The sequence below is a fragment of the Pteropus medius genome, unplaced genomic scaffold, assembly GCF_902729225.1.
Source record: "Pteropus medius unplaced genomic scaffold, Ma_sr-lr_union100, whole genome shotgun sequence".
NCBI classification, from domain to species: domain Eukaryota; kingdom Metazoa; phylum Chordata; class Mammalia; order Chiroptera; family Pteropodidae; genus Pteropus; species Pteropus medius.
The window spans coordinates 1,383,848-1,408,925 of NW_024350927.1; the positions used below are offsets into that span (position 1 = coordinate 1,383,848).

Consider the following 25,078-nt stretch of genomic DNA (forward strand, 5'->3'; position numbering starts at 1 on the left):
ACACACACATGCCCAGAGCTGTCACTCAACACCACCAGGAGCATCCTAAGGGACCTGTGGAGAGAAAACAGGCCTGGGCAGGAGGGACCCAGGGCTCTCTTCCCTGTTTGCAGCCAGCACACCTAACAGGTGCTCAGCACCAGACGGAGGGGTGAACACACACATGGAACACATACTTGTGCTCCCCGCCAAGGCTGAGCCTTTGCCCAGTTCATGCAAGGTCTGTCCTGTGGCCAGGGTCCTGGTCAGAAGACAAGGACACCAGCTCCTTCTACATCAGGTGCAAACCAGGAAGTGTGTGATGGAGGTCACGTCTTCCATACGCGTACCATCTGCGTTAGAACTGACATCTCTAGGCCCTCATTCTGGAGATCGAGGGAAGGGCAGAAAAGCCACTCTTAGCCTCTCTGGAACCCTCTGCCATCCAACAGTACCCCCTAATCATTCCACAAATATTTATTGAGCAGCTCTGTATGCCAGGCACCATGCAAGGTCTGGGGATTTGCTGATAAGCAAGACAGCCTTGGTCCCCACCTTCCCGAAGGCCACAGTCCCCACAAAGAGGCAGACGCTAAACGATCACACAAGTCCTTATAAACCAGGACACGCGCTATGACACGAGGGACAATACCAGGGTTTAACTGAGATTTAGGCGGACAGCTGAACACTCTGACTCCACTCTCCCAGGGCTGATGCTGGTCCTGTGTACTCCACGTGGTCACTGATGACCCGCCCTGCATCATAGCCACACAGAGCAAGGGGCCGCAGACCTGATGATGATCTGGTCAATTCTGCCAGCGGCTCTGCCTCGGTGTGGCCTGGACCGAGGCACACAACCGCTCCAGCCTCCAAGGGCCACCCGCCCCGCAACAGACGTTTGCATTTTATGCCAAACCAGATCACGTGCGCGCCCAAGGATTATGGGAAGGTGTAGGCGCTTTCTCTTTTATTTTATTTATTTATTTATTTTTTTTTGAGGGGAAGCAGCACTGGATTTCAAACTTTCTATTCCTCCTTTATTTAGGCAGTTAGTCTTACAGATCCATCTAAGGTGGTGGGAATGGTTTTGTCCCCCAGGGACATCTGGAAATGTCTGGAGACATTTTAGTTGTCACAACTGGAAGGGTCGGGAATGCTAGTGGCATCTGAGGGTAGAGGCCAGGGATGCTGCTGAACACCCTGCGGTGCACAGGACACCTCGTAATAGAGGGTTATCCAGCTCAAGTGTCAACAGTGCCCAGGTGGAGAAGCCCTGGCCCGAGGGCAGCTGGTCAAGTCCTCTGAGGATATAGAGTAGATACTGGCCTGTTAACACGGGGTAGTGTTACTCTTATTAGTCACAGGGACACAAAGACCAAAGTCATGGCCACTGGTTTCCGTGGCAGATAAGTACCAGGCTACAGGTCTCTAAAGAACCTGCTACAGTTATTTGTTTTTGCAGGTCTCCCCACTGGACGGATACCCGCCTCTCTGTGTGTCTCTGCCACCTGGCCCAGCACCTGGAATGTAGAAGGTGGGGCGAGAGGGAGGGGGGTTGGGAGAGACAGGGCAGACTGTGACCTCTTAGAGGTGGAGACCACATGTTGTACCTCTCTGTCGTCAGCACCCAACACCACTTCTGACACCCAGCAGCTGGGCGTGAGTTCATGAATAAACAGCCAGACTGTGAGTTCTCTGAGGCCAAGGGCGGTGCCCCGCTCCCCTCTGGGTCCCCATGCCTAGCCTAGCTCATGGCTCGACCCTCCATACTCATTCAACGGTCCCTTCCCCTCAGAGCTCTCAGTCTGGCAGGGGAAGGAGCGCTGAACAGGTACCAACAGGAAACAGCAGGTGGTGCTTCTGGGGGGGGCGCACTCTGGGGGGGGGCTGTCACACTCCTGGGGGGCCCTGAACTTACATGGAGTGCGGGGGGCCTCATCCATCAGTTAATACTCCTGGAAACAATGAACACGAGCATGACTCGTTCATCTCCACAAGGCCGGGGCACGGCAGCAAAGAGTGTATGTGAGCGGGACAGAGGGAGGGAGAAGGTAGAAAGGAGCTTCTAGTGGGAGTCGGAGGCCCTTACGCTGCCAGGGCTCCCCTCTCCCAGGGACCCGGCCCAGTCATCGTGACAAACAGGACTGAGTGGGTGGAGCCCACGGCCCAGGCACTGGGCACAGAAAAAGGCAGCAGCTCCTTGGGTTGCCTAAGGCCACCAAGGAGTGAGTGCCAAAATCAGCATCATAACAGCTAACATTTACTAATTGCTTCTAAGTGCCCAAAGCTATTCCAAGCCCTTTGCTCCTATAATTACTTTAATCTTTGCGACACCCTCTGAGAGAGGAACTACTGTCATCCCCATTTTACAGATTATGAAATGGAGGCACAGAGAGGCCAAGAAAATTGCTCAAGGTCACATAGTTAATAGAGGGAGAGCTGGGATTTGAACCCAGGCCATCTGGCTGCAGGGCTAACCCCAAAAGCATTTTCATCTTTGATCCTCAACCACCAGCCCGCCACCAGCCAGCCACCAGTCTGCTGGGCTCCTGTGCTATCTGGGAGACACTCTGGTAAACAGATGGGACCACAAGGACCCATCCCAGTGGGGTGGCACATCAGGAAGAGAACGTGAAGGACTGACTGGTAGACAAAGTGTTCTGGCCCAGTGGCCCCCCCACCCCCGGGAGAGTCCTAGCTGCACTGCCCCCAGCAGAGCCTTGACAAGTCCCCTCTGTCGGGGTCCCAGCCCTGAACTCCCGGAGCAGCTGAATGCAAACACATTAAGTCTCACTGGGCATTCTAGTCTGGAACCAGGTCGGGGCTGAGGACAGGCACCTGTTCCTGTGAACACTGTATTCATCCAGACCCATCCAGCCGTCACCCTGGAGAAGGCACCAGGCAGCAGCCTGAGGTTCAGGCCCCACTGTACTGACTGACCTAGGAGGGCATAGCTACGTGCCAGCCACAGCCCCAGAACCAGCATCCTCCCCACCTATTGTGACTAAGGATGACCATGATGTCAGACCAAGCTGGCAGCACTGATTCCCCTCCTAACCTGGCTCTTTAAAGGCCATTCCCTGGTCCAAACAGGAGCGAATGGCTGGGGTATCCACTGTGATTCTCAGCACTGACCCTCCACTGTTTCTGAATCAAGCATTCTTTATTTTCCTGTAAGCAGTCACGCTCAGAAGGGAGAGAGCTTTGACGGGCTGAAATCCAACCTGTCAGCCAGAGAAAGAATTCTTTCTTGAGAATCCTAGCAGTTGGGGGATCAGAGCCTGAGCTCTGAAATCACCCAGCCCTGACTCCAAATCCCTGCCCCACAACCGAGCAAACGCGTGACCTGACCTCCCTAATACTCAGATTATTCATCTGCAGACTGGGTGTATGGCCCTCCTGAGACCCAAAACAGTCATTTAGTTGTTCAGCCCATATTGATTAAGCACCCCTGTGAGCCAACTACTGCTCTAGGTGTTTGGGATACATCGGTGGACAAAAGAAAAAGGCTCTAGGCCCCAACAGACTTACTGAGCCTCGCCCTGTGCCTGGCATGGAGTGAGTATTCCATAAATGCCCCACTCCACCCCGAGCCCGAGTCACTGTCCTGTGTCATCCTCTTGTATCTGAATTTCTCCTTTGTCTTTTGACTCATTGTCCCACATTAAAAGGGTCTAAACCTGCCCTCATTTCATCCTGCGGAGTTTCTCAGAACAAGGCTCCTGCCTCCTGCACAGGACGCCCACCAGCTGGTCCTCCCTCCCCATGTCAACTCTGCTCCCACTAGGACACAACCAGGCTGCCACTGTCCCTCTTCTTAGTTCAACAAACACCTCTTGGGCTCCCCGTATGTGCCTGGGACTACTCTAGGATATCACCTAGGTTGCACTTCCTCCGTGCAAAGGTCAAGGCACTCGTGGGAACATGCAGCCTCAGCTCACAGCGAGCGACGTTAATTCACATCACCAATGCACACAGGAAACCAGCCTCCAGAAATAGCCCCCGCACTTCTCTGCTAACAAGTGAGATCAAAGTGACAGTCAGTCATTCACCGAAATCCCAGTGACCGCTCTCACTGGCTGGAACAAAACGAATGCTCGCTCTCATTTCTGAGTTTCAGTTAAAACCAGGAGCCATGTGTGGCGCCTCACGTGTTATGTCACGAGATCCAGGTCCCCACATGACGTCCCACTCTACCTCGACGTTCCCAGAGGACAGCAGCTGAGTCCGTTCACTGCTCTACCCAAGACAGCTTAGCACCATACCTGGCATCTGACTAGTCTTCAAGGAATGCTAGCTGGATTGACTTGAGTAAGAAAACTGAGGTTCACAGCAGTAAAGTGACTTGTCCAAGGCCGCGCAGCTAGAGAGTGGGCCAGCCCGGCTCTGGACACAGGTCTGTGCAACTGTGACATCTCCCTCCGCTCAGCCTCCACTTGACTTTCCCACATTTGAGCACCTGCGGTCCAGTAGCTAGCTGTCTAACGGGACAGGCTCCCCACAGCAAAAGCCACCACCTCTCCAGGGTCCAAGAAAGGAGAGGTGAGCGCCACATGAGACCTTATTAGGGAAAAAGGGTAAAAGAAAAAGTGCCCTGGTGGAGAAAGAGCCAGCCTGTGAGTCATGGGCCCCCGGAACATTCTGTTTGTAGCTGGCTCCAGGGCAGGCAGAGAGGCCAGGGAGCCTGACAGCCCCCGGGACCTACGCCGGGCAGCTGAAGGCGTAGTATCAGGATCAGGTGGGTCTCGGGTTGGGGTCAACCTGGCTCTGCCACCAACTCTCCCACCAGTGTTGGGCAAATGACTTCCTCTCCCAGGATTCTGATGTTCCCTGCCTGTGAAAATGGCCAGGGGCCATGTTCAGGCTGCCACTATCTACAGGGCTAGGGTGGGGAGCGGGGTGAGACAGGTGGAACCCAGCAAAAGCCAGTATCTCCCCTGTCTCCCCAGGCGAGCTTAGCGCACACCTCCCCCTCACCTTTGTGGAGCTAACACCCGCCTTCTGCCCCATCTGCAGCTGCCTGCAGAATCATTCACGCTCCTCCTGGGTTGCTGGCAGCGCCAGAGAAGCAGCCTTCACTCACTTTTCAGACCTGCTGGTCACTTTCAGCCTTAGAAGACTATCGTCTGAGAACCTGAGAAGTGAGGCCACCTTACCGAGCACCTACTATAAGCCAGGAGCTTCGCAAACACCATCTCACTTCATCCTCACGATGGCCCTATGAAGGAGGGGTTCTAATTCCTCGTTCAGAGGGAGCCACTCAGACTGAGCCAGTCAAAGGCACCTGCCCAAGATCACGCAGCTAATAAGACCCAGGATTCGAACTCAGGTCTTGAAATCCCCACACCTGTGTTCTCATTCTTGCTCATGTGTTGGCTCCCAGAGGACAGGAACAGTAGCTGGGCCCTGGGTGTCCCCGAGGCGCCTCGTACATGGTCTTCAGGCGAAGGCTCATTTGGCTGGCCAGGTGGTCACTCTCAAACCCTAGCCCGGGCCCCAGGACAGCCTCACAAGTCTCAAGCAGGGACAGTTCCCTGGACTCCTGCCTCACTGCACTCGGGTGTCCTGGACCCGGTCCTGCATACCAGGAACCCCAAACCAGCCTGTCCCCACTTTGCAAAAGGGACCCTGAGGCCCAGGCTCAGAGGAGCCAGAGAGAAAACCGCATCACATGTGACATGTGGAGCATCTTGGTGTGGCCCTACCAGCAGCAAGCGGACTGCTGGGGGTCCAAAGGGGAGAAGCGTGGGCTTTGCAGGGTGACCCTCCTGGTTCCAAGCCCCATCCACCACATTAGCCATACACCTGAGCAGGCCTCCTGCACTCTCTATGCCTCGGTCCCCTCCTCTGCTGCAAAACGGATACAGCCTCCCCTCACCACTGGACACTGAGAGTTATTAAATGCTGTCAGCTAGTGTGGAGCAGGGGCCCTTCCTTCCCCTGAAGGGCACCCGCTTATCCTGGCCATCAGCTGGACAGGGACTCAGAACCTGGCAGGCTCCCAGGCAGCCAGCCCAAACAGGTCTATATTCAAAGCTAGATTTCTAGGGTTAATATTTACTCGCTTGTGACCCAAATCTTCTGAGGCATCAGGCATACCTGAGTCACTCAGCCCTGAGAATTCAAACCAAGCAGGGACATGAGGTGGGAGGAGGGTGCTGAGTCCAGCTCAGGTGTCACAAGCCCCAGTCTCTCCAGGGCATTCAGACCCAGGCTGGCCCTTCCCCATGTCCCTGCAGACTAAGTGCCCCCCTCCACCCTGTTGCACCTGCTCTGAAGACCCCGAGCCCCAGTCATCTGATGATCCATCTCCATAGGACCCCAGAGACCAGTAAGGACATGGGAGAGGGAAGGCCGGGGCCGTACAGACATGATGCCAGCCTCTAGTGTCTGTGGGTAGTGGAGGTGCCTGCCACACCACCCTCATCAAATAGAGATTTCACCTCAGCTATTTAGACCCAAGTTTTCTGACCTCAATAATAAGCCCAACGCAGAGAAAGAACCACCAGACTCGGTGTCCCTCCCAGCAGCCGTCTGGGGTGTCAATCCCCGTTTTACAGATGAGAACCTGAGTCAGCCTGCCAAGCTCTCTAATTAGTCAGAGGTACTGCGAGGATTTGAACCAGGTCTCCTGGCTGCAAGACTAATAAACATCCAACAGTCTAGCACGCCTGCCTCCACATTTCAGCTACTGTTTACCGGATGTTTACCAGGTACCAGGCACAGCTCTACCTGCTTTATACGTGGCAATTCTCTTCACCGGTCCAAGAACCTGATGACGGAGAGGCTGTCATTATCCCATCTGACAAGCTAAGAAATTGAACTGAAACACAGGGAAGCTGAGACACTTGTCCTGGGACACACGGCTAACAAAAACAGAGTGAAGATCAAAACCAGGCAGTCTGACCCCAGAGGCCATGGCTCTTAGACACCACATGACTCTGTCTCCTCACCCCCCACCCTGATGCAGGCAGAGCCCTTGAGTTGCAAGAAAGACCCGCCATTGGGAAGAAGGCACAGGCTCCCCGAGGTTCCATGAACACAAAGACTCTGAGCCTCACAAAGAAAGAACCAAAGGCCCAGGAGGATGAGGATGGTGAGAGCTGGGGAGGCCCCCTCACACCTCGCACCCCGTTCTCCTCACTCGGCCGACAGGGCCTAGAGGATGGTGTCATTCCCCACCTGCACCCTTTCCAGGCCCCCTCAGAGCCACAAGCTTCTCAGCTTGGCCCACAAGACCATCCTCTCTGACAGATGACCCCATCTCCCCACTCCCCAATGATGGATGTTTGCTGAGCACCTACCACGGACCAGGCCTCAGGCCAACAGACACGGAAAACAAAAGACGGAGCCTGAGCTCTGGGAGCAGAAGAGGGTCCCTCACCTGCCCCAGCCACACGACCACCTTTCCAAGGTCAAGACCCTTCCTTGGCCTGGAAACCGTGGTCTACCTGGTCTTCCTGGGACACTCTCATCTACATTTTGAGCCTTAACATTTGCTTTATTCAGCTTGACCCCCCCCCCACCTGTGACTGTGAGTTCCTTGAGAGGGACAATGCCTTTCATTTCTGTCTCTCCAGTACCCAGTCCTCAGCACATGGTAGAGATTCAAGATATGATGAATGACTGAGTGGATGGACGGATGGAGGAGAGGATGGGTGGATAAATGGATAAATTAATGACTAAGTGAATGAACGAGTGACAGGATCCTATAAGTAGTGACCAGAGGCCACTGGGCTAAGGGCTCTACTTCGATCTGGAATTTACTGGAGCTCAGCTCAGCTACCAAGGAATCCCAGCTTTGCCCCAGGTATTTAGTCTGACCCAACCGTTTTCTAGACACTTATTTCCCCAACTCGGCCAAGCATCGCTACGTAATCACTGTCCGCCTCCTTCACCGGGCTGCAGCAGAGGTGACATAACGTCCGAGACTACGTCTGGCCTAACAATTATGTCTTCAACGCCCTTCCCTGGGCCTAGGCCATTGCAGGCCTCAATGAATACTTACTGAATAAATGACAAACAAATGAACAAAAGACCTGCGGAGCTTTTAAACATGGAGATTTCTGGGTCCCAGCTGAGATCTGCTGGTTCAGAATCTCTAAGGGTGAAACTCAAGAATTCGTATTTTGTTCAAAAGCTTTGTGGCGATTCCAGCAATCGGCCATGTCTGGGAGACAGTGGCTTGTGGGGAAGAGGAGTCCCCAGCTACTGAAGGCTGTGACCACGGATGAAAGCCTCTCAGAACAGGGCCATACAGAACCGCCACCAACTCTGGCGGATCATCACTCACTTAAGCATCTGCAGGTTAAAAGAGAGTCGAACAGCCTTTTTCAAGCTGTAGTCCTTGAACTATTGGCTTCACAACCATGTGAGTGAGGAGAAGGCATTCAAAAAAATGAAGATTCTAAGGTCTGATCCCAACCTAGAAACTCAGAGTCTCTTGGGGTGAGGCCTGAGAATCTGCATCCTTAGCAGGCCATCTGGGCAATCCTGGCACACACGAATGTATGAGAATTCCTGGCTCATGGGTTCCCCAGGGTACTAAGACCACCTGATGTGTCTGGCACCTTCATGCACACCTTGCCTTCTGAGAGAGAAAAGTTCTTGACGGGCCATGTCAGATGACTCCAAGAAACACAGCAAAAGGTAGCAGAGTGAGAGGCTAAAAGGTAGCAAATGTGCCCGTTCCTCAGAACCTGAGCCTGGGCAGGACCAATGACTCAGGAAGCCCAGCCTCTCATCTTACAGACAAGGCCCACGCAGGGCTGTGTCTTGCCCAAGGTCACCAAAGAGTGAGTGTCAGAGCCAGAGCCAGGTGGCCGTGCCCCAGGCTCGCCCCATGCCCCCAGCTGCTCTGGCCTGGACCGGAGGCTCTCTCCGGCCTCACACCCTCTGAACCGGCTCCCGGTGAGCCAGGGTCCTGGGAAGAGCCCGCAGCAGGGCAGCGGCTGCCGGCCCGAGAAGCCTCGGCCGGTCTCACTGCCCCAAGGAACAAGGTGGCTCCAACCGTGGCCGAGGATAAAGCTGCCTCCACCATGGCCGAGGATAAAGCAACTCGCTCTCGCACTGAAGGATGGGATGAGCATCAACGGTAGAAGAAGTTATGGTTCTGCTGACCCCAGGGCGATGGGGAAGGGGGTTGATTATCACAGCTCTGCGGAGAACGTCTCCCCAGAACTTCTCAATCAGTCCACAGTGCTTGAGTTTAAAAGTTTAAACAGTCCTGAGGAACCGCTGACATCAGTTTTCCTCAATCTGCCGATTTGGTGGAACACTTGTGTCCTGAAATATGCTAATAGGTCCTCACTAGGGAAAAAAAAAAAAAAAAGGTGTTTGGTGGTCAAAGACTGTGGAAGAACCAGAGCAGAAACCTCCCTCCTGGAGGTTAATCATCTCTGCACGTTCAAGGCACCGTAACGGCCTGCGATTTCAGAATCTGCTGAACCCGCAATACAGATCGGGAAAGCTGGAGGCTAAGAGGGGCTGCGTGCCTTGCCCTAAGCCTTCGACCAGGACGTGGGGATGATGGGACTTGAGCAAGACAGTGTGTGCCTCGAGGATGCCCTGGTGACCGAAGTGCTCAGATTCAGTGAGACGGTTCCTGTCATTTACTGCTACCGTCGTGGCTCTTGTTGTGCTTGCTGGGCTGGGACGGGGAGAGGACAGGCAGCAGCAGGGCCTGGGCAGGAAGTCACACCTGCGGAAGTGGCCAGGAGGTGAAGCTGAGGATCCAGCTTCTCAAACCTGTTTCTGGGTCTGCTCCTTGGCTTTGTGACCTGAGACAAGTCACTACTCCTCTCCAAACTAAGACTATTTTTATGTCCCAGACGTAAAATTAGGACTTTGGACTAGATGATCCCGAAAGGCCATCCAGCTCTAAATGAGTCTCTGACTCCCATCGACCCGCGGCTCCCGGTTCCCGCCCTGCCAGCCGCAACCTCTCCTTGGTCCCGAGTCCCCACCTCTGCAAGCAGCTGAGGTCTGCACTCTGGGCCAGGCGGACTAAGCACTGTTTTTGTTCTCCCTGTTGCTGTCCCTTCACTGCCCTCACTGGAACCCAGGTGCCCGGCTCCCAGTCCAGTGCTCTTCCTGAGACCCTGGGGGAGTAAAAACAGCAGGATGCTGGGATTCTCAGCCCGAGTCTGCCCCAATGGTCGTGAGAGGATGTGAGAAGGGCTGCAGGCCCACTGGACTTCCAAGGCTGGCAATAGAACGTAAGGGGTTAGAGGAAGTCAGGTGCCCCAAAGTGGGGTGGGCTGAAAGCCAGAGCCCCGCAACATTCTATGAGGTGATTTGCCAAGGAAGGACTCAGCTGTATAAAGTTTAAGAGACCAGTAGAGTTTCAAGGGAGGTCTCCAGAGTCAGATGGATCAGGGTTCAAGTTCTGCCATCTACTAGCTGTGCGGCTTTGGACAAATTACTTGCCCTCTCTGTTCTTCAGCTGCCTCATCTGTTAAATGAGGAGAATAACTATTCATACCTCACAAGATTGTCACAAAAAAACTGCAAGAAGATAATGCATGGTGCCTGGCACACTCTAGGCCCTCAGTAAAGACAGGTGATTTTTCCAGCCCTTTCGGATCACATTTCATATCATCCCTACTTTGCAGATGAGGTAACCAAGACTCCAGAGAGATAAGACAGCTACCCAAAGTGACGGGGCTCCTAAGGGACAGGGCTCTGGGAACTGCGCCCCAACTCTCCTGGCCCCTGAGAATGAGGCCTCTGCCTGGCATCTGTCAAACACAGCTGCTGCCCCCAGCGGGGACCGCCTCCCTCACTGGCCCGCCGTGACCCAGCCCCGGAAAGTTTTCCAATCACGCACTGGGAGGGAAGCTGAGGCCCTGGAAAATGCTTAAACCTCCCGTGGGCCCTGGTTTCGGGGAGAGCCAACTGCCACTTCCACTGCCCATTCTCCAAGGCTGCCAAATGGCAATAGTTAAAGCCACAAGAGGAGCTGCAGATGGTGGGGCGGTGACGTCTACCTGGAGCCGCCAGCGAGCTCCTCCCTGGGTTACGTACCACCTGCTTCTACCCTTGACACTACTTGTTTCACTCGAGGGCCCAGTCCCAGCTTGGATGTCCTGTTATGCTGTGTGACCTCAAGCAAGTTGCTTAACCTCTCTAAGTCTCAGGAACCTTTTCAGAAAAAAAGAAAGGCACAGTGTTTGGGAAGCACTAAGGAAGCAGCAGGATTTGCAGGAGGATCTAGGAATCAGAGAGCCTGTGACAGCCTCAAAGGTCTCCCTGAGGTCTCCTGTCCCTTCCAACCCAGTCTCCGCCCAAGACAAAAATTCTGATCTTATCCCTCCCTATGTGGAAACGTTTGACCGGCTCCCTGTGGTCCTCAAGAGAAAGCGAGATCTGCTAATGAGATGTACAGAGCCCATCGGTGGCTTCCCCCATCACCCCCTCCCCTACGACATGCTCACCGCCTCCCCCTCTGCATCCAATTGCAATGCCTCCTCTCCCTGAACCGACTCCGCCTCTGGGCTGCTTTGCTCACACACTTCCCTGGGCAGCCTCTCTGGGCCCCGACCCTGGGTTCAGCACTCTCTCGTCCTTCCACTGGCTCCTCGTCCGTCCGCCTCCAGCACCAGAAAGAGGGTAAGCGCATTTTCCTCATCTTTAGCTCCCGGCCCGGTCCCCAGCGCTATAAAGAAATATTTGCCCAATAAATGTGTGTAGGGAGGATGGGACGGCAAAGACAGACAAATGAAGACAAATTAACTACTCCCGGAGCTTCGGTCTCCTCCTCTGTAAACGGAATGCTGTGGGAGGCGTAGCTGGAACACCTGGCTGGGGCCCCTCACCCTGCTTTGTAGCTGGTGTGTGCTGGCTGGGCGGAAGGTCACCTCTAAGGCGTCTCCCCGCTCTGTAAGGCGAGGACAGTAACGGCACCTGGACCTCACTTGCTCTAAGGACACAATGGGCCGGTCCCCCCAGAGTGCTCAGCACAGTGCCTGGGGCATGAAGGTGAGTTCCTTGCACTTTACATCTAGGGAACAAAAGTAAGAGGTGGCAGTGACACAGGGCTCGGAGTCATCTCACCTGACCCAGCTAAAGTCGCTTCTGCTGTGGGGACTGAGTACTCCCGACACCAAGCTCCCAACTGGCTGGGATGCTCACCGCGTCCACCAGCGCAGGCCCCAGCGGCCCAGCGCCCCGAAGAATGCGGGCCCCACAGAGTCGGGAGTGAGAGCTCCGCTCCACCGCGTCACCCCAGACAGGCCACTGGCCTCTCCGATCCGTTTCCTCCTCTACACAAAGCGGGGCGAAGGAACACCGGCGTCCGTCGTTCTGAGGACCCAGCAATCTCTGCCCCTTCTTAGTGTCTGCAAATGACCTCTCCTGGGTGGGCCACCTTAGTGGGACTGTACCCCACCCTCCCTGGTCAAGATGTCACTGAGAACCATGAGGCCATCAGACAAGACTGTCCCCATGTATACTCTAAATCTACCCCAATTTCACCCATTTCCTACGAAGCGCCCCTGCTCCCCTCACCTGTCACCCCCACATCATCAAGCTGGGTACCACCCCCCTCTTATTTTGCATAAAGATCCAGCTCCCAGGCTGCCCCACGTGTCTCGCCCCTCTTGGCGGTCCCCCACCAGCACAAACCATTCTCCTGGTCGCCTCATTTCCCTCCAACAGGGACCTCTTTCCCCAACCCCCTTCACTTACCCAGCATCCCAGAAGCTGTCCACACGCCGTCTCTCCTTTCTCACCTCCCATCTTCCTGGTCCTCTCCTCCTGTGGATTCCAGCCCCATCACTCCTCCAAAGCTGCTCTTATACAAAGGCCCAAGCTGCCTCTCTGCTGCCAAAACCAGTGGCCACTTTTCTGTCTCATCTACTTGAACTCTCACTGGCCTGCAGCCCTGTCGGCCACTAGCTCTTTTCTGAAACAATCCACTGTGTGCGCATCCCAGAGACCCCACTCTCCCTTCTCCTCCCAGGCTGCTGGCTGCCCCTTCCCTCCCCCTTGGCAACTCCTCCTTACCCTGACCTCCGGGTGGGCCCACCTGTCCATCTATGTGCCAACCACGCCCAAGGTTCGATCTCAGCCCAGAGGTCCCTAGCTATTCCCATCACATCACATTGGGCTGTTTCTTTCACAGGACTTATTACATGACATTACGATTGAAAAGGGGTGACATAGTAGACCTAACAAGTTGAGGGGAGCCACATGGCAGGCTTGGCAAGCTCGGTGATCAGAAGTAACCACACAGATGGTCTGATCATAAATTCCGAACTGGGCAGGTCACGGTGGGCAGGCACATCCTAGGCCTATAGCTTCCGTAGCAAAGGTCAACCTTTACCTGAAGCAAACCCTGTCCATTGTCCTTATGCATTAGAATAACACACATTTGAAATATTAGAGAGATTTTCTTTTCCAGACCCTTCAAAGGCACAACCACCAGCACCATAGCACGAGACCACGAAACCCCTCACCATTATCTTATTGAGAGCATACCATCTCTTGTACTGTAGAGCAACGGTCCCCAACCTTTTTGGCACCAGGGACCTGTGCTCCTATGAGACTCTACTGCCTGAGGATCTGAGGTGGAGCTGAGGCGGTGATGCTGGCGCTGGGGGAGCAGCTGCAAATACAGATGAAGCTTCGCTCACTTGTCTGCCGCTCACCTTCTGCTGTGCGGCCTGGTTCCTAACAAGCCATGGACCGGTACCCGTCCACGGCCCAGGGGGTTATGGACCCCTGCTCCAGATGTTAGAAGTTCACCGTCTTGCACCCATCAATGTAAAAGAGGTATGTGTTTCTCCATTGTGCTTTTTATCCAGCCCCAGTGATTTCCCCACCGGGCTTTCTCCCGCCTCCTTAATCCACCACCCATGGATTCCACGTGACCTTTCCCACGTCCTCGCCTTTGATTCCTAACGCAGAGACAGAATGGCCAAACTGCCACTCATGCTCAAACTGCCACTCTCTGGAGTGTTTTCTCTTGCTTCTGGGCCTGTCCTCAAAAACGCTGGCTCAAATAAACTCTTAGAACATTTTTCTACAGGTTGGACATTCTTTCATAGACAACATGCAGTTGCCATATTAATTTGTGTGATTTGTCTGGTTTTCGTCTCCTCCGCCATCACTTACGATCCACAGGGCAAGGCCACTTACAGGCGGCTGGTTCACGGATGCAACAACAGCCAGCAATGCTAAGCTCTTCCGTGGGCCAGGCGCTGCCCCAAGCCCCCTACCTGCACTTTCTCGTCAAGTCCTCCCAACACAACACAGCTACCAGCGTTATCCCCCTTTTACAGACGAAGAAACCCAGATATAGAGGAACCAAGTGAGTTACCCGAGATCCAGCACAGAAAGAGGCCCAGCAGGAAGTAAGGCGCCCATTTACCCCCGCAAGGCCAACACAGGCCGGGCCCTTTGTGGACCCTAAATAACTACTTACTGAATAAGCAAACCAATCACCGAATAAATGAATGCTATACACCACAACACCGAGAGAGGCGGTCTTTGGGTAGTGGAATAAAGGGAGATGTTAATTTTTTTCTATATATATTTTCCAGGTTTTCTTCAATGGTCATGTAATATATGCACAATTTAAAGTACAGTAAACCTTTATTTTTAAAAGCAATACAAAGGTTCTGGGTAATGTCTTGGTTCAGGAGTATTTTTCTTCAATTTTCAGAGACTATCATTCCTCTACTTAATTTAAACCATTGTTTTTCTAGTGAAATTGAATAAGAAGCCCGCATTTTTAAAGCTCTCTCCAAGTCTGCCCACTTCAAACAATGAAGAGAGGGAAGTAATGAGAGCTGGTCCTCCCCTCGCCTCCCGGGCTAATGGCTGAGAGTCAGGGATGCATACCAATCAGGCAGCCTCTGGAAGCGGGAATGTTGTAAAGGCCAAGAGGCCAGGCTCTCCAGGAGAAGGTCCAGACCCAGAAATGCCACCTTGCCTAGGGCCCTGTGCACCGTTGTGGGCAGGAGCCACCTCCAACCACCTGCCCTGCCCCAGACTGAGAATGTCCTTGCAAATAAGGTGGCAGTGAGGCCTGAGCCAAGGCAGGTGAGAGGGAAGATGAACTCCTCAACCCCTTGGCAGGGGGCTCAGTGCCAGGCTCTAACCAAGAGGTGAGCACAAGAAGTGATCGACCGTCCTTCCCTATTTCCTGCAGCATATGCACACTCTGACTTGAGGGGACATCGAAGGCACAGCCAGGCCAGACCCTGAAAGGGACGGCACTGCCCTAGGACATAAGGCTGGGAAGCTGGGGCTCTGAGGCAAGCAGGACAAGGTTAACCTGTGCTGCCTCCATCCCTCACAGGTGCATGACCTGGGCAGGTAAGATGACTGCCCCGAGCCTCTGCCTCATCGGGGGCAAAATAGAGGTGATGACACAATCCACCTCTCAGGATGGCTGAGGACTAAACAAGATCCCGTGAGCCACATGCCTGCCAACGTGCCTGCCACTCTGTAAATAAGAGCTATTAGTACAGCGATCTCCCTAAATATGAGCCATTATTATTAGCTCTTTCCTGACAGCAGGCCTAGGGGCCCATCTGGGTACTGGGGTTCTATTCCAGGCTTTGACTCTAAACCGCAGGGCAATGAACCTAGCTAAGTGTGTAAAAAACACACATGTCAATTTCAAACAAAGAATAGCAAAGTGTGTAGCGATTACAGACCAGTGGTGAATCTTCTCTCCCTCTCCTCAAAGAGAAAAGGAGAATAGAATAAAGGCGGGATTATAGAAAGATCTTACTACCTAGTTCGAATCCTGCCACTTACAAACATTGTGACCTCGAGAAAGTCACTCAACCTTAGACTCAGTTTCCTCATCTATAAGATGTGATAATAGAACCTATCTGCAGGATCAGTATAGGAATGAAACGAATTGATGCATGAAAAATGTCTGGCATGTTGAGGCGTAAAGTAAACATGAGTCCTTCATTCTCCTGCTGTACCCTTACCCTGCTCACACAGCCACTGTGTGTAACCGCGCACATGTCCACATGCCAACCAGAGCTCACAGACTGGACAAGAGCTATGGCTCTTGTAAAGAGATGTCCACTCGACACTCTGGCTCTGCTCTCTTATGCTATCCTTGAATCCATGTGCAAGGGTCATGTCTGCTGTGTCCTCAGCCTCTCCCAGGCAGCTCTAGCCACCAGGATCCCGGACATCATACCTTCACCAGCCCTGAGTTACATGACTTGTCCATTGTGTCCTTGGACCACCACTGCTTTGCCTCCCAGATGCCTGGGTGCCCTGTGTGTGGTTATCCAATCAATGGCAAAGTAGGTTCTCAATTAACTTAATCCTACCCTCAACCCATTTCCCCTCTTCTTGGTGCATGGTAAAATAACTCAGTTTCCTGAGGGAGAGGTCATCTGAGGGCAATTCACAACCCCAAACACCACAAGTCGGCCCAGCCCAGAGCTGCCCCTCTCACTCTGCACTCTAAACCAGCTCTGCAGTGATGTCACGCCAGAATGCGAGCTCCAGGGCAGGGCTGTCCCCAAGCTGCTCACTGCTGGATCCCCACGGTGAGCTGACAAATGTTTAACAACTGACTTTGGGGCAGGAGGGACCCTGATTTGCAGTGTTTGCCAATTTCCATGGTGTAAATACTCTCGTTATGGCCAATTTCAAGCACCAAGGTGGCACCACCAAACGGAGTAGGGAAGAGATGTGAACAGACCCCAGTATACACGTTACACAGTCATGTGTCGATAAATGACAAGGTGCACTGAGAAATGCGTCGTTAGGCAACTACATCGTGCGAACGTCACAGAGCGCACTCACACGAACCCAGGTCCAGCCTGCTGCTCCTGGCTACAAGCCCATACAGCGTGTCACTGTACTTAATGCTGTAGGCAACTGTCACACAACAGTAAGTATTTGTGTATATAAACATACCGAATGTAGAAAAGTAAAAACATGGTATGAAAGATATAAACGGCACACTTGCACGGGGCACCCACCATGAAAGGAGCCGGTAGGACTGGAAGCTGCTCTGGGGGAGTCGTGAGTGAGGGTGAGTGAGTGTCAAGGCCTCGGACGTCACCATATGCTACTGAAGACATATAAACCCTGCCCCCCACCCCACCTCCTTCTGACAGAGTCAGGAATAGAACATCGACACCGTCAATGCTGCTCCATGAACAGGGATGTGGGCTGGACTGATCGGAAATATCGAGGAGAAACTGGATGGGTGAGGCACAGATCACCTCAATAGTAAGTGTCGGGAGGGAATAAAGGTGGCCCGAGGATCAGTAGGAATTAGAAATGGAGATGGAGATAAAGAGGAACATGGGGGGTTGTCACGGCAACGTGGGTTTGGCCACTGCATGTGGGAGCGATGGATTAAGGAACTTTGTGGTGTTTATGTGGGAAAAAAAAAAAAAGGCTGTTTAACACAGAGAGGGTACAGAAGCGAGGACTCAATATTCTGACTTTGGAAATTCGTTTCCGGTCCCACCGACCCCATCTGGCACAGAGGACTCTCTCTGGCATGTCTATGTCTTACACCATTACGACCTGAAAATGTTTTCAAAGTTCAGGGACAGGCTGGCTTCGCACTGCCACCGAAAGCCTTTACTAAAGTGACAGTGGCACTTTAATACTTCTTAAGGTCGCTCCTGTGGACCTGTGTCCCTGTACAGGATCTTAGGTCCTCAGCAATGAATTTACAGCACTGTACTCTGAAGACCACCAGGCCAGACCAGGGAGGGCTGCAGCACCCTCTGAATACGTAGCGCTGGGGGACAGGCTCCTCTGTGCTGAAACAGGTCAGTGGCAACTGACCGGGGTGGCATCTGTGCACTCAAAACTGAGGCGCTGTGAGTGGAGGGACTCTGTTGCCAAGCTCATAGATGCTGCTCCTGTCAGGGGGAAAATATTCCTCCTGAACCACACATTCTTCCATTTCTTACAAGAAATCCAGCTCCATTATAATCTTATGGGACCATAATCCTATGTGCAGTGTGTCACTGACCGAAACATCATTACACAGAGCATGACTGTGTACACACACACACACACACACACACACACGATACAAATAACCACCACAAACACATAGGTAATAGTAAAATACGGTGAAACAATTAGGAAGTACTATGTTTTGAGAATTTATTGTCCTTGTTTCTAGTATAATTGATTTAATTATAAATTTATATACATAATGATTTTTTATAGTCTGTGTTTAACAGCCAGCTCACAAAATTCCGAAAATTTCGTTTTCATGCTTTAGTACAAACTGGCCCTAGCATACCACTGCCCAGGGCCCGGCACAGCCTCTGTAAGGAAAGCCACTTCTGGACACTCTATCAGCCCAGGACTCCAAAGGAAGGTGGCTCTGATGTCCTCCAGCAAGGCAAAGAGAAACCAAGGTGCTCTCCAGGGACGTGTGGCCAGAAAGGAACCGAGCCCAGGCAGCGCCGTGGGGTGGATGGAGAACTTTGGCCCACTCTGCCGATTATGAATCTGATTCTTTTTCCTGGACTTCAGACCCCTTGAGGGCAAGGACAGTGGCCCATTTACCACTATCTAGCGAGGTGACAAGAACGGGCACTAAAGACAGCCTTTGGAAAAAAGCAAGGACTAGGGGGTCCGGGAGACTCAGGCTTCAGTCCTTCACTGACTAACCATGACCTTGGGTAGTCACTTAAGGCTGTGGTTCATTTTCCTCATCTGTAAAATGGGTGTGACCCCAACTCCCCTGCCAAATTATCAGGGCTGTTGTAGAAACAAAAAGATAGTGGACATGAAAGAGCAATAGGAATCTAGGTTCCTATTACCATCCATACACATCACCCGCTTTCCCTCTTCTACACCTATCTAAGAAGATGATATGCTTTCCACTCTGCTCTTTCCCACTGTTTAAGAGACCACATAAGTGAAGCAGCTATCCCAGCATCTGGCGCTTACCAGAGATTACAAATATCTGTTCATTCATTGACTACGTATATAATTAACAGTAGGCCTTCCTCTTACACTGACCTGGTACCTGGGCTCCGAGGAGCCCACCAGCGAGCCCCATTCTGCAGACTCCTCCCAAGTTAAAACTTGAAATAGAACTTAGGAACTATTGGTTACTGGACATCCACTTAATCAGCAACTACTTATAGGGCACCTACTATGTGGCAGGCACTCTTCTAGGCTGGTAATCAAGGACAGACATGGTTCCTACTCTTCAAGGTTTACAATCCTCTGGGAGATATAAATGAGCCATCCCTACCTATCACAGCAAAGGCTGGAAGACCATCGTGGACAAGAATTCTTGAGCCAGCCTGGCTGGCAGAAAGGAAGAGATCCCAAGTGAGAAGCTAAGTGATGAGGAACGGGACCAGCTTTCTATGGAGCAAACAGCAAGGGCAAAGGGTCTTTGGTGGAAGAGAAAGAAGCAGGGACCTTGGGAAGCTGAGTGTGATGGAGCAGCGTTAGAATCAGACACAGGCACAACCTGAGGCCTCACGAACCAGAGGAGGGTTCTGAGCTTCATCCTGGATCTTGAGAAAGGAGAAGCATAGCCCCCACTCACAGTCACAAGGAGTTTGAAGATTTCCAGACTGGGTTCTCCTTTCTAGTCTATGTGTTGGAGGCCTGGATGCTGTGGGGCACAGCGCCGGATGGATGGACAAAGACAGATGGACAGATGGATGCTGCAGCTGGTGGCCATGCAAACAGGGCTGCAGGGAAGGGCTGAGCATTTTAATGAGCATGCATAACCTATCCCCTCTCCCCAGCATCCTAGGAGGAGCAGATGGGGCTTGGGGCAGGTGGGGTGGAGCTTAGGGCAGGTAGGCGGGGCTTTCCCTGATTGAATCTCTCAGGAAGGCTAAGGACTTTTAGGTAATGTCTCAGCTTCAAAGAGAGCAGGAAGTGCCCCCCACCCACCACCCACTCCTTGCTGTGGCCTGAACCAGGATCCTCAGGTTCTCCCTGACCCCTGCCCCAGGCTCCCATCCTGGGAGAGGAGGAAGGAACGCTCCCCACACTCCTGCATCAGGCCTAGGCTCCCTCTCAGAGACCACCCCGGAGGCCAGAGGGCTGGCCTTCATCCTCAGCAAGGCACAACCCGGGCACACTTCCCTGCCTCAAGGAGTGACCAGGCCTGAGTGGGTTCTGCAGTCACCGCCTTCTCGCTGACCAGGGCATCTTCCCCTCCCACCTCCCCTCCTCCGGGAGGCAGCCTCTGTTCGGCCTCTGGGCAGGGGTCCAGGGTGGGAGAGGCTAGCCCAGCACAGAGGCACCAGAAGCATTTCCTGACTTTATGTAATCCCGGGGACCCCCAAGGTCAGTGCAGGGGAAGTTGGACCACTGATAGCAGGACCTGACGATGCTATGAATTGACGAGAAAGTGAAGCACAGAGTCCATCTGTCTTTCTGTGTCTCTCTGTCTCTCTCTCTCTCTCTGTCTCTCTCTCTCTCTCTCTCTCTCTCTCTCATGCACGAAAACCAGTCCGGAGTCATGCAGAGGGTTAAGACACCCAAAGGACACAGAGACCCCCATGGGGCATGTCCACACACACTCAAGAGGTACAAATACACATTCGCACTCCATTGACACAAGTAGACACCCACACACAGAGAGCAGACGCAGGCTCTGGGGACTCACACCCAAAAGATACATCCACAACAGACAGACTCCCTGGACACATGGACAGAGAAGATACCAGCTCCTGGGGACCCACACTCACACCAGGGACACAAGGAGGACCCAGGCTTAGACTCTCACACCCAGGGCCACAGAGATACACACTCGCAGACAACACACCCAGGAAGAGAACTCACCAGACTCACACTGGGAGAATCAGGGACACACAAAGATCCCGCAGAAGCACAGACAAGCAGAGGGGCCGGGACGACCCTGGCAACGGGGCCCCTGGACTGTCAGCGACCCTGGCACAGAGACGCCCCAGGCCCTGGAGACACCTGGGGCCACACAGCCCCTCGCGGAGTCCCGAACTGCCGGTGCCCACGACCCCCGGCCCGGATCCCGTCCGCGGGCCGCACTCACCCGCTCCGGCCGCGCCTTTGTTGTCCGCACGGCTCACAAAGGCGCCGGCGGTTGGCTCCGCTCTTCAGCCGACCGGCCGCCGCGGGCGCCCATGGCCGGGCCGGCCCAGCCCTGCGCCCCGCCGTCCGGCCCGCCGCCGCCGCCGCCGCCGCCGAGCCAATGGCCGCGCCGCGCGCCGCCCGCGAGGTCGCGGCCCCGCCGGGAGTGCGCCCGCCTCGGAGCGGCCTGGTCCAGCCGCCGCGCACGGCGACGCGGCGCCGCCCCCGCCCGCCCGGCCTGCAGTGGCTGAAGTCACCGCTTAACCCCTGGTGGCCGGCCGCCGGCGCCAGCCCCTGCCGGCGAGGGCGCCCCCGAGGGGAGCCCCACCGACCGCCCGTGGCGGGAGGGCTGCGGGCCCTGCTGCTGACTCTGTTCCCGTCGCCCTGATCCAACCTCTCACGAAGCAGGTGAGGAAACTGAGGCCCGCAGGGGGCGGGGCCTTACTCCGAGCCACACAGGGACCCCATCACTCCTTTACTCCCACTGTCCCCTCCTACTTCCCCGTTTGTCCCTTGGAAAAATCCCACACACCATCCTACTACCCCAGAGGACCCCTGCACACACGCTGGCCGCTTGCTTCTCGCTCACTTTCAGGAGTTTGTCTAGGGGGTTCCCGGAAGGGTTAGAGTTCCTGGGTGGGCCCCAGGGGAAAACTCAGAGGGTGGCTGGCAAACCCAGGCTCAGCGCTGAGCGCCCTCCAGCCCCTCTGGGACCTTGCACCCTGGCCTCAGACAACAACCTCAGTAACCACGACCCTAGCAGCTGCAGGCGTTGAGGGCTTTGAGATCATCTCAATGAACTGGCAACAGCCCTGCCATGTAGCTCTGCCTTCCTGATGAAGAAACTGAGGTTCAGAGCTGTGAGTAACTTGCCAAAGCTCACGCAGCAAGGAAGCGGTGCAATGGAGAGCCTAGCACCTCCTCCCTTCCAGCCCCCAAAGCTGCCAAGCGTTACTTACTCCCTCCCAGAATTCCAAAGAGGGCCTCCGGATATGATGCAATTAATTACAGTTATCAGGTCATTAATTAAGATTATCCCTGTTGTTATTAAACATTGCCCTGCTACCTCTCAGTTTGCGATGAAATTCACACTCAGGCTTATCAGCAATTACTCCTGGGTTGATAATAATGAGTCTGGAGCCTCCAAAGGGCGCAGGTGTATGAGGGCTGAAAACCTTTGTCAGCTTGTGTTCGTTCACATTTGTGCAGCCAGAAAAAAAAAAAAAAAAACATTTTTTTTAAACTACTCCCTATCTGTCACCAGCCTTAGGGGCTAGGAATGAAACAAGGAACCAGACAGACCCCAGCCCTGCCCCCTCGGCTCTCGGAGGCTGGGAGGAGGCACAAACAAACAGGCCACTACAGTGCAGTGAGGCAAGCCACGCTCAGGCCATACTCTCTGAAATCATCTTATTCATTGGTTTGTTTACTTGTTTATTGTCTTGTTTCACACAAGAACTTAAACTCCACAGAGCCTGTCCTAAGAGTTATTCAGAGCTGTCTGAAACTCTAGGTCTAGGGCAATACCAGGCTCACAGTAAACAGCCAGCAAATACTTGTTAAGCACTTACTATGTTCCAGACATCATTCTAGGCATGCAAGAGGCATCAGTGGACAAAACAGGCATGGCCCTTGCCCTACTGGAGCTTCCATTCCAGGGGTGAATAAAGAGTGGAGGTGACAGCAGAGAGGAAAGTTTCCGAATGCCAGCAAAGCAGCAAGAACATCTTCAGGTATCCATCAAGTGGCCTTGAGGCTCATAGCCTTAAGCCTTGGACCAGAATTTAGGTGTTCTGGACCTGCATTCACAACCTACTCCATTCCCATCTCTGATATCTTATTTCTCTCCTGGGCCCCGAGCCCTTCTGAGTCCTCCTGGCGGAATGCGTGCCCCCTCTTTGGTTGCACTAAGGTTTACCTTCCCTCCCAGAACCATGGGAAGGCCTAGAATCTCCAGGAAGCTTCCCCCATGGCCTCTGTTCCCTGACCGCTTCTCCTCTACTCTGCAGCACTCCGAGCTTTGGTTCATTGCTCTTGTTGTTTTGTTGAATTGGCTCTGGGCGTGTACTTACTTGAACTGTCTCCAGCTTGAGGGCAGCTATGATCCAGGCTTGAGGGCAGGGACCATACTCCAGGTCCCCATCATGCCCCCGGAGCCCAGCACAAGTTGGAGTCATTAAAGGATCATAATAGATTCCAGGGGACATCTTCAAACCCTTATCAGTAGAACTCTCTGGATCCAGAGTTGCAATCCACCAGCTCATAGAAAAATTGGAACCCGCAGAACATTTTGTTTTGCCCACAGTTGTTGTTAATTACTTACTAACATTTAACAATTGGGAGATTTCCCATAAAAAGCCAGATTGCTGGCTTCTCTTAACAAATCTGAGGATCTAGTAATGCCAGGCCCTCATTCCCGCAAGGAACCATGGCCCCTTACACAGAGCTGTGTACTCCACTTGCCTCCATCCCTCCCAGCCCTGTGTCGCCCACCTGCCTCCGAGGCCTCTCCTCTATGAATTAGCATTTTCCTTTCATTTCCCCCTCTGCATTCTACTTTTAGGAGAAAGAAACACAAACGTGAGAATAAATGAGCCAGCAGCCCACACCTTCCAGGCCCACCCAGGCCCCAGGCCAGGCCACATTCCCCCGCATTCTCGCCCTCCTCTGACACACAGACACCCCTTCTCTCTCACCTCCCCAGCTTCACATTCGATGCGCCACGGCACAAACGAATGTGCAAGGTGCTTCACTGGGCCTTTGCCCACGCTGTTCCTTCTGCCTGGAATCTCGTTGCTGCTCCGTCCTCCGACACTATGACTAACTGCTTTATGGGGCTCTCAAATGATACCTTCCCAAAGATCTCTTCTCTAGTGCCCTCGGACTTGACTCCAGGGCCCCCAGTGTCCTACACTTCCATGTCAGTGTGCCCACCCTACCGTGTTGTGTGGTGTATTTGTTCCACGTCTTCCCCAGACTGTGAGTCCTTGGGGGCTGGGACTCTGCTGTGTCATTCATGGTGGAACCCCCAACACCTGGGACAGAGCCTAGTAGAGCATAGGCACAAGACAAATATTTACCAAGTTGAATAAATGGGTTTCAACAGCCACGAAGGAAACAAAAAGAATCTCTGGGAACATTTCCATGTCCCAGAACATTCAATTAACCAGAATTTCCCACTCGCCGAGCATTCTGGTAAGGACAGGATTTACTGTGTAAGCATAATCATTAATGACACATCTGAGTGGGCCTGGGACCCTGTTCTCTCTCATCTCTACCACTGACCTGAGAAAGAGGGAGGAATGGAGGGAGTGCAGGGGTGGTATTTTCCATTGGCTAAAGAGGATAAGGTTGCCTAGCAAGCTGGTGGCAAAGATAAGAAACCCAAGGTTTTTCTGCCTCTGCCTCCCAGCCCAGCCCCACTGCCACAGGCCCAGGCTCATAGTGAGTCAAAAAGGAAGTGGGTGGATGGGAAAGTAGACTTCTCAAGCCCAAATCCCACCGTCACACAAGCAGTATGAATGGAAAGCATGCAGGAACAGTCCTCATTACTTACTATTATCATCAAACCAATCATGAACAGGTTCTTACCTAAGAGAGGCTGGATTACATTTTGACTATAAATGAGGGTGACAGAGTCTGTCTAACCAAGATGAAACCCCCTTCCCATACACTACTGTCCCTGTTCAGTATGGCAGGCATTTTGAAGGGGGCTGGGATGTACTAAGCAACTCCCCAAGCCTCCCAATTCCTCACAACCCAAGGCCTGCATTTGTGGGAAGGAAGCTGAGGGCAAAGGCTCAGCCACAGGTGGAGGTGGTTCTGGGAGCGCAGGTGAGGAGGGAAACTTGAGTTCTCTGAGACCACTTTACAGGCCTTGGTGTCAGGGAGTGGCCAGTCTGAGTTCTCCTAAGATAGCTGTGGGGCGGGTGGACAGCTCATGTCCAGTGGGCTGGACACAGTACAGGGCTCTGGGGCTGATTCCACTCTAAGCTTTCTGTAGGACCCTGAAAACAGCCCTCAACCTCTTTCATTTGGTCCCACTGCCTATAAAGTG

At 53.4% G+C, this 25,078-nt stretch overlaps 1 protein-coding gene across 5 annotated transcripts in view; it reads right to left on the minus strand.

Moving 5' to 3' along the window:
- The window catches only part of ARHGEF10L (Rho guanine nucleotide exchange factor 10 like), a 127,573-nt gene extending 106,455 nt beyond the window's left edge, over positions 1 to 21,118 (minus strand). For all 5 annotated transcript variants that reach the window (XM_039842080.1, XM_039842078.1, XM_039842081.1 and 2 more), the window contains exon 1: positions 20,984 to 21,118. The gene's annotated coding sequence lies outside the window, so the exon portion shown is untranslated. The remainder of the gene's footprint in view (positions 1 to 20,983) is intronic.
- Between the last annotated feature and the right edge of the window lie 3,960 nt (positions 21,119 to 25,078).